The sequence below is a fragment of the Caretta caretta genome, chromosome 4 (assembly GCF_965140235.1).
Source record: "Caretta caretta isolate rCarCar2 chromosome 4, rCarCar1.hap1, whole genome shotgun sequence".
Taxonomy (NCBI): Eukaryota; Metazoa; Chordata; order Testudines; family Cheloniidae; genus Caretta; species Caretta caretta.
The window spans coordinates 121,550,785-121,559,711 of record NC_134209.1 but is presented as its reverse complement, the minus strand read 5'-3'; positions in this window follow the sequence as shown (position 1 = coordinate 121,559,711).

Here is an 8,927-nt window from a genome sequence, read left to right as displayed (position 1 = left end):
CTGCAGCACATCCCCTTCCTTTGGTCAGGTAAGGGGAAAGGTCATGAACCAGCACATGGCTGGGCCCTGTTTGAGGAGCAGAGGCCACATGGCAGCGCAGGAGCTGCAGGGAAGTCCCAGGAATTGCGGAGAGAGCTGCATGTGGAACAGGATGTGACTGCTGGACATTACAGTTGTGTGCAGATCTGTGTGGGACTTAGGATGGAGCAGCAGTGGTTGGACAGGGGAACCAGTGCAGATGGGCCCCAATGAGCCTGGTCTGGAAACATATTTATGCCTATTTGCTTGAAATAGAGACTGGACTGGAGGCACTAGGCCTGAAGAGTCTTGACTCTTGTTTGGGCCCCTGGGGTAGTCCAAACAAGAACTGCTATTGTTCACTTTGAACTGAAATAGTTTAAGCCTCCATAGCTAAGGTATTTGCAACCTTTCCCCTTCCTGCCATCCATAGTAAAACGACTTTTCCTTAGCCATATGTCTGAGTCATTATTGGGACCTACCAAGACTAGTGCCTACAAGACTTGTTGCTGAAGCATCTACAAGTCGCAGTACACCTGGCACGCTACTGGCACCCTAGGGAGTAGCCCGAGTAGTTATACTACCTTCCTATCCCTCCTGCTGATCATAAGGATAAGCATTGTGGTTAAGACAGCATGATGCAGAGAGCCAAATTGGAAATGTGACCCAGTGTATAAAAATTTGTTTTTTTCTTAGTCAAAAGCAGAAAAATCTGGCAAAAAGCCCTCCTTACACTACGAAAACATTTAAAAATGGCATTGAGTGAACAATGAATTTCTTTTGTCTCTTCAGGAGAGATTAATTACAGATGTTGAAATTTTTCATAACTATAAACGGGAGAGAGCAGACCAGAATGACTCACTTTATCATATAAATGATACTGCAGATTAAAAATTATATACAATATATACCTTTTGACCCTGTTTTCCTGAGAGACAAGAATGATTCCTTCGCTATACTAGATTTTTAAAAAAGAATTGCAGACAAATCATTTTGCCCAGCCATTATAGTATATTTATTGCACATACAACTGTGAGTACACATAATTATATTAGGTGTCAGTATATTTATGCCTGCATCTGTAATTTTCACTCCATGCATCTGGAGAAGTGGGTTTTTTACCCATGAAAGCTTATGCCCAAATAAATCTGTTAGTCTTTAAGGTACCACCGGACTCCTCATTGTTTTTATAATAATTATAGACGCGCTGGTTGCATTAACTTATGGTTGAGATGAGTTTTGCATTTAAGGCAGAGATTCAAGCATTTTATTACATATGGAGAATACAGAAGATCCCAAAAATTACAGCACTGAGTACAGAATTAATTTCTTGAGAATTTACAAGAATGGGTTCCTTATGAAATTTAATTCCCTGTTATCCAGAATAATCTTAATGGCAAAATAACAGATTCTTCTTTGTCACTATTTTTCATTGCTGAAGTTTCTTCTTTAGCTGTGACCAAAGAATAATTGTCTCTTGAAGAGAAAGTCAAAGATTTCCCCTTTTTCAAAATGGCTGCTACCTCCATTCTTTTCAGTGGGATTGGAGACACAGCCTGCTGTCACGGAAAATGGTAGCCCTTCCCATTCCCACCCAGGGCTGGCCTTACCATGAGGCGAACGGAGACAGCTGCCTCAGGTGCCAGACTGTGGAGGGGTGCCACTAGGACCCAGAGTGTAGAAAATTGTGTCTGCTGCTGATGCAGATGTATTCTCTCTGCTCTAGATGCACAGAGATAGTGGAGTGCTGTGCTGGAGGAAGGAGGGCACAAGAGACATAACTGGCAGGCAGGAGAAAAGGTGAGAGGAAATAACAAAGCAGCAGGAGCTGCAGGGAGAGACAGGAGGAGGGAGGAGCCTCTTATGTACCTCTCTAGAACCATCAGGAGCCTGGACTGATTAACACCAACTTCTCAGGGAGTTTCCTGTTTCCTGCTCCTTCCCTGAACCCACTTGAGGAGAACAGGCAGTCAACTGAAGTAGTAGGAGCCAGTTAGGCCCTTAAGACGCTGATATCTTCCCTCATTCAGGCCCTGCTACCTGCCTGCTTATTTGTCCCCTTCAGTTGAGTGTTGAGAGCCACTGTAGCTGGCACAGAACAGCAGTCATGAGTGAAAGAAGAAAACGACCCTCTGGGACAGCATTCAGAAAAAGAAAGCAAGCAAAGGAAACTTTTCTATCTAAGCAGGAAGGAGCTCTCCTGAGATACATAGACACAAATGTTCACGGTGAGCCTTCCGGCCCAGGTAAGGATGTGAGTGGTGAGGAGATGCCTGATCTTCCAGTTAGTCAGAGTGCAGGTGAGCTGGCAGCTACTGCAGCATCCATATCTCCATCTCAAATGGATGTAGCCATGCACATTCCTGAAGAAAAGTGTAGATCAGAGAACAGTGTGGTGGAGGCGCAAGAAACAGCTGCTGCTGCATTTAGTTCCTTAAGTCTAGATGATCCAGGACTGTGGACCCACTTGAGCAGTAGCTTGAGGGACTTCCTTGTACTGCATGGGCCACAGCAAGTAAAAAACTTCATGTTCCCCAAAGACAATGAAAATAGAATTTTCCATCCAACACATTACTGGCGTGAAATCCCCAATGGTGACAAAGTGGAGAGGCCATGGCTTATGTACTTAAAAACCCAGAATGCTGCATACTGTTTTTGTTGCAAACTCTTCCAGTGTAATGTTCCAGCCACATTGGATTCTACAGGAACAAAGGACTGGAAAAATCTGGCTAGAAATCTGGCATGCCATGAGAAGGCAGTAAATCACCAGAGAGCATTCCATAGGTGGAAAGAGCTTGAGAGGAGACTAAAGTTAAAGGCCACCATAGATGATCAGCATCAAGAGAAAATTGCATCAGAGTCTCTTTACTAGCAAAATATTCTGAAAAGGCTCATTGCCATTGTGAGAATGCTTGCGACCCAAAACCTAGCCCTGCGTGGCACTTCAGATCAGCTGTATGTGCCTGTAATAGAGCTGGACTCACCTGGTGGCACCTCCTGCTGGTTGTCCTTGGGAATTAGCTTGTCAGCCTCTGCAGCGCCCTCTGCCATCTGGTGATCCGCCTTACCACCGGCCCCAGTCCCTCCCAGGACCCAGGGCCTTCTCCCACTAGGGTGCTGCCCCCTGGCAGTGAACTCCAACAATCCCTGGGGGTCTCCCCTCCCTGGGGAATCCCCACCCACTACCCCCACCTCACCTTAGTCTTGGCTACTGCCAGTCATCACTTCACCCCACTCCCTGGGGCAGACTGCAGCGTATCAGCCACTCATCACAGGCGAGGAGGTTTGGACCTGCTGCCTCTGTCTACCCATGGGCTGCCCCCTTGCAGCCCCAGTACCTAATAGGCCCTAATCTAAGCCTTGCAGCCTGGGGGTTTTCCAGGCCAGAGCTCCCCTGGCCTTTCCCCCTCAGCCCTGCTCCAATCTACGTACTCCCTCAGGTCCCTGTAGCCAGGCCCTTCCCTCTCTGAACACAAAGAGAGACTCCAGCTAAGCTTCAGCCTAGCAGCCCCTTTATAGGACCAGCTGTGGCCATTTCCCCCATCAGCCTAGCTTTTCTTGCCCTCAGCCCTGGCTCTCGCCCAGGGCTGGCTTTTAAGCCTCACAGGGCAGGAGCGGGTAACCACCCCGCTACAGTACCAAACAATGGAAACTTCCTTAAAATTGTGGAGCTGATGGCTGAGTTTGATGCTGTACTCCAGGAGCATCGAAGAAGAGTCACCACCCAAGAATTGTACACACACCACTACATTGGAAAAACAATTCAAAATGAGATCATACAGCTACTGGCAACAAAAGTCAAACAGAAGATTTTGGCAGATCTGAAGTCAGCAAGATATTACTCTGTTATTCTGGACTGCACACCTGACATCAGCCATATGGAACAAATGACTTTAATGGTGTGTTTTGTAACAACAGAACCTAGTGAAAATGTCCCTGCAATGGTGACTGTCAAAGAGGATTTTCTAGAATTTATTGACATTGATGATACTACAGGAGCTGGTATGACAAATGTGCTTCTTAAAAAGCTGGAAGATAAGGGAATTGGGATAGCTGACATGAGAGGTCAGGGCTACGATAATGGTGCCAACATGAGAGGAAAGAACAGAGGAGTGCAGACACAGATCCGAGAGTTAAACCCGTGAGCTTTTTTTGTCCCATGCAGTTCTCATTCATTTAACTTGGTGGTCAGTGATGAAGCATCAGCTTCTAGTGAGGCTGCTGAATTTTTAAATGTAATTCAAAGCATCTATGTATTTTTCTCTGCATCAACTCATTGATGGCAAATTTTGAAGCAACATCTGGGAACATCCTCTCTGACACTGAAACCACTGAGTGCCACACGATGGGAAAGTCGAGTGGAGGAGATAAAGCCTATCAAACACCAAATTGGGAAGATAGATGATGCCATAGTTGTCATTATGGAGGATAATGCTATGACAAGAACTGTTCATGGGAGAACAGTGGCTGAGGGAAATGGAATCACCAGAAACATAGATAACTTGAAATTTCTGTGTGGCTTAGTGTTGTGGCATGACATACTGTTTGAAATAAATGTAAGCAAGAGACTCCAAGGTGTTGACCTTGATATATCTGGAGCAATGGAACAACTGGACAAAGCAAAGTCATACCTACAGTTTTACCAGTCAGATGAGGGATTTCAAAACATTCTGAAGAGTGCACAGAAGTGGGCAGAGGAACTTCACACTGAAGCTATTTTCCCACCCATTCAAGAATACAAGAATCACCGAAGAAGAAGACATTTTGATTACGAGGCATGGGATAATCCCATAAGAGACCCCGAACAACAATTCAAAGTTGAATTTGTTAACCAGGTGTTAGATTGTGCAATACAGTCAGTTGAAGAATGTTTCATGTAGCTCAAGGAACATAGCAGTGTATTTGGGATGTTGTATGATATTCCAAAACTCCTCACTATACCTGAAGAAGACCCACACCAGCAATGCAGGGCACTAGAGTCAGTGTTGACACATGATGACGTGCGCGATATTGATGCGAGTGATTTAGGTGATGAACTGAAAGCCCTTTCAAGATACATTTCAGCAGGATCAACTCCAAAGGCTGTTCTGGAATATATGTGCACAAATAAGATGACCACCCTCTTTCCAAATGCTTTTGTTGCTCTGTGCATACTTCTAACACTTCCTGTAACAGTTGCCAGTGGAGAACGCAGCTTCTCCAAGCTGAAGTTAATAAAAACACATCTACGCTACACAATGACACAGGAGAGGCTGGTTGGCCTTGTAACCATCTCAATAGAACATGAGCTGGCCCAGACTGTGGACCTTCAGAAAGCAGTTCAAATCTTTGCAACCAAGAAGGCACAGAAAGCACCAGTTTGATTATTCAAACAGATAAAAATGCCAGTGTTTACTATGTAGACAAGAAAAGTTACATTTGCTGTTCAGGCGTTTGAAAGTTAAGTGTTACTTAAAATTTTTGGACAAGGCATTTTAAGTTGTTAGTTCTACTCCTCTCATGGTACTGCTCTGCTACCTACCCCAATAAAGAAGAACAGGAAGAAGGCAGAATTGAGACTTTTCAAAGTTTTGGTCCAAGCGAGAGGGTATGGGGGTGCCATTTGAGCTCCCCGTCTCAGTTACCAAAATGTTGTAGGCTGGCCCTGCCTCCACCCCATCCTCTCAATGGAAACCAGAGCATTCAGAGTGCAGATTAACTTTTAGAAATTCGAACAACTTAAAAGCATGGAAATGTACAGTTAGTTCAACAGAACAACCTTAACTCTGCCCTGCAGTGATTCCCAGAGGGCGGAAAAACAGATGAAAACTTTAATGTGTTAAAAAAATTAGTTTAATCTACTCTGGGACATGAATATTATTAGGTACTGATTATTCCATGGCATCACTACAGGACTTGGGTAGTTTTTCTCCGGTAATTGCCTTGCACCTTCTGTAGTTTTTGTATACACATGCAAAATAGCTGGAAATACTAGTGCAGAATCTGGCTGATGGTTATTTGTTTTATAGAAACACAGTTGTCCAGAGAATCGGTAGGCTACATTTTTTTACACACAGTTGGCACTCGGTTTGCCCAGATACATGGCAATTCAGGCAGCTGATTTTCAAAGGACCTAATGTATGAAATGAAAATATCTTACCATAGTTGAATACATATGCCAAAATAATTCTTTTTGCTTAGTTTTTCTGGGAATGTCCCAAGTTTATTATCTTATAGATGTGCCAAAGTAACCCAAATATACTCTGACATCTTCCGTGTGATCCAGTGAGGATGTGGAACTCTTGGTTGTGTTGAAGCTGGCTCTGACCTAGCCATCAAGATATGTATAAGGGGAGAAAACCTATTAAAATTCAAGTTCAAATGTTTAGTAAAAATGCTGAGTTTTCATCCTGACCAAGAAATAAAATATGGGAAAAATATATAATGATGTTAGTTCTTCCTCAGTGAAGGATATGTATAAATATTGAAGGGTGGACACCCTCATTAGTGCAGGTGTTTGGGCACACAGTCTCAGCAACTAGACTACATACAGAACAGAAAGAAAAATCTGAATCCTTCACTTCATCTACATCTTAAAGAGGCTGCACTGGAAAATCACCACTGTCATCCACAAATAAGTGGATTTCTCTCAAAGGATTCTGCAGACAGGAAAATGGAAGCTACCAGCAAGAAGGAATTTGGAAGCTGTTTCAGTTTCCAGACATCAGTCTCTGCCACCTGCTTGGAAAAGCAAGATGAAAAGTTTAGAATTTACACCTGGACCTGCTACTTTGAAGTACAAGAGATGCCAAGTTAGCAGCCGCTTAATTTTCTCTGCATAATGGTGAGTAGAAGTGACAACAAGTTAAAAAACTCTTAAAAGCTGGTATGCGATTAAATATAAGTGAGTTCTTCCTATACATATATATATATATATATATATATATATATATTGGAGGGAGGCCAGATTTACATGGTATTATTTCTTCCTGTTTCATAAGAATTACTCCTTTAGGTGTGTCCCATTGTGTTGTATGTTTCTTGGCATAGAAGTCTTGATTAATCATTCCAATATTACTGTATTTCATTCTCTGCACAATTAATATTATGAAACACATCATTATATTCATGCTGCATGTCGTAATTCCATGAGATCAAATCTCTCTTGCCTTGTGACTGAAAATCAGTTTTAAGTGAAACTAACAAGAAGCGTATTTTTCTGCCACAAAGGTCTCTCTAACATTGCTCTATCCCCCTTTCCCTTCCTTCATCTCTGGGTTGAATTTCACATTTGGTTTCTCCATTTGCATGCCTGAGCCTCTTTTGTGGGACATGGCTCAGGAAATTTTACTTGCATCTTTGGCTTCCTTTCCGTTAAATGACATTCCATAGTTTTAATCAGACATTCCCCGTTATTTGACACTTAAAAAAATCCACTTTCATTCTTGCATAAATTGCTTACTGTATGTTGGAACTCCTCAAAGTGAGAGACTGATTTCACCAAACACAGGACAAGAATGACACTGTAGTGTCTACTCTGAGCTTATTTTACAGACTCAATTGCCAGTGATGCTAAGTTTTGTAAAGACTATATTACCTTCCTAAGAGAGGCAAATCTTATCAGTGACTTTGCTGTATGATTGGAATTCTCACAGATGCTTAGTAAAAAATGGCTAGCTATAGTGGTCACCATTAAAATGTCCACATGTAATACAACGTAGTTTCAGAGATACTGCAATATTAACCTATCCTTGGTAAAGTAAATACTTACAACATCTCAGATATTATTTTGTGGAAACTGTTGGGAACTCCCTTTGCTTCAGTTCTTTTGAAATCTCCGTGAGTAATATAGAGAGGATCTTTGCATAGGCATGTCCCTTGAAAATATTCTCTAACGGTAGAAGACACCTCTCTTTCAAGTAAGCTTGGTTCTTCGCGTTGCTGAGCACTTGCTGAACTCCCAAAGGTCCTAAAGTGTGTGAGAGTTGAAAGTACTCAGTCCTTCTTAGGATTGTAACAGGAATATAATCATCTGAAGATTCACTTCTCTAAACACATCCCTGGTGGGCCATAATTAATATCATTCAGATGATCTCATTCACTAGCTCTGAGTGATTTAATGTATGAAATGCTCACAAGTATTTAGCATTTGAAAAATGTTAACATTTTAAATATTTTATAGAGCAGGAACATTTGAGTAACTCAAACATTTTTCATACATTTTATTGTTACCAAACCTTGCGTGGCCCATTTACTTCATCATCATTGCCTATCACATGGAGAAAACCCCAGCTGCATTAAAGAGGATTAAATCCAGAGCAGCACACTTCTGGATTTTCATGTAATCTGTTTCACTTGCTGTCAGATACCATGCAGCTGAAATGTCTTTTGGGATCCAGTTTCCTTTTCAATTGGTATGCAGACTAAAGCACTGAAATATATTTAGAAATGTAAATTGGTGCTCTTAGTTCAGTCATTTGAGTACTATATGTCTGAAAAACAATCAATTGATGAAATATCTCTGAATGTTATAGAGCGTCCTGCAGTTTAACAGCCCTTTCCCCCATTTCTTATTAATACAAACATAAATCAAAAGTCTTGCCAAACAAATAGGTTTTACCCTATGATGTGAAGCTTTGTTGGACCAGTGCTAAGTGTAAGTTCCAGATGCCTGAGCCTGCCACCAAGAATGCCCTACCATTAGTCATGGAAAGTTCTAACTCTGGAACCAACAGCAAGAGTAATAAAATAGATCTAACTCCCATTATGGGATATTGGGGGAGAAGTGATCTCACACCTGACTGGCTCTCAGACACCGTATGACTTCTGCATATAACTATTTCTAGTTACATTGACTTATTATAGTTTTTGAATGTTTGGATGACATACCTTCTGATAGATTCCATGTAGTGAGCAAATAGATGACTCCA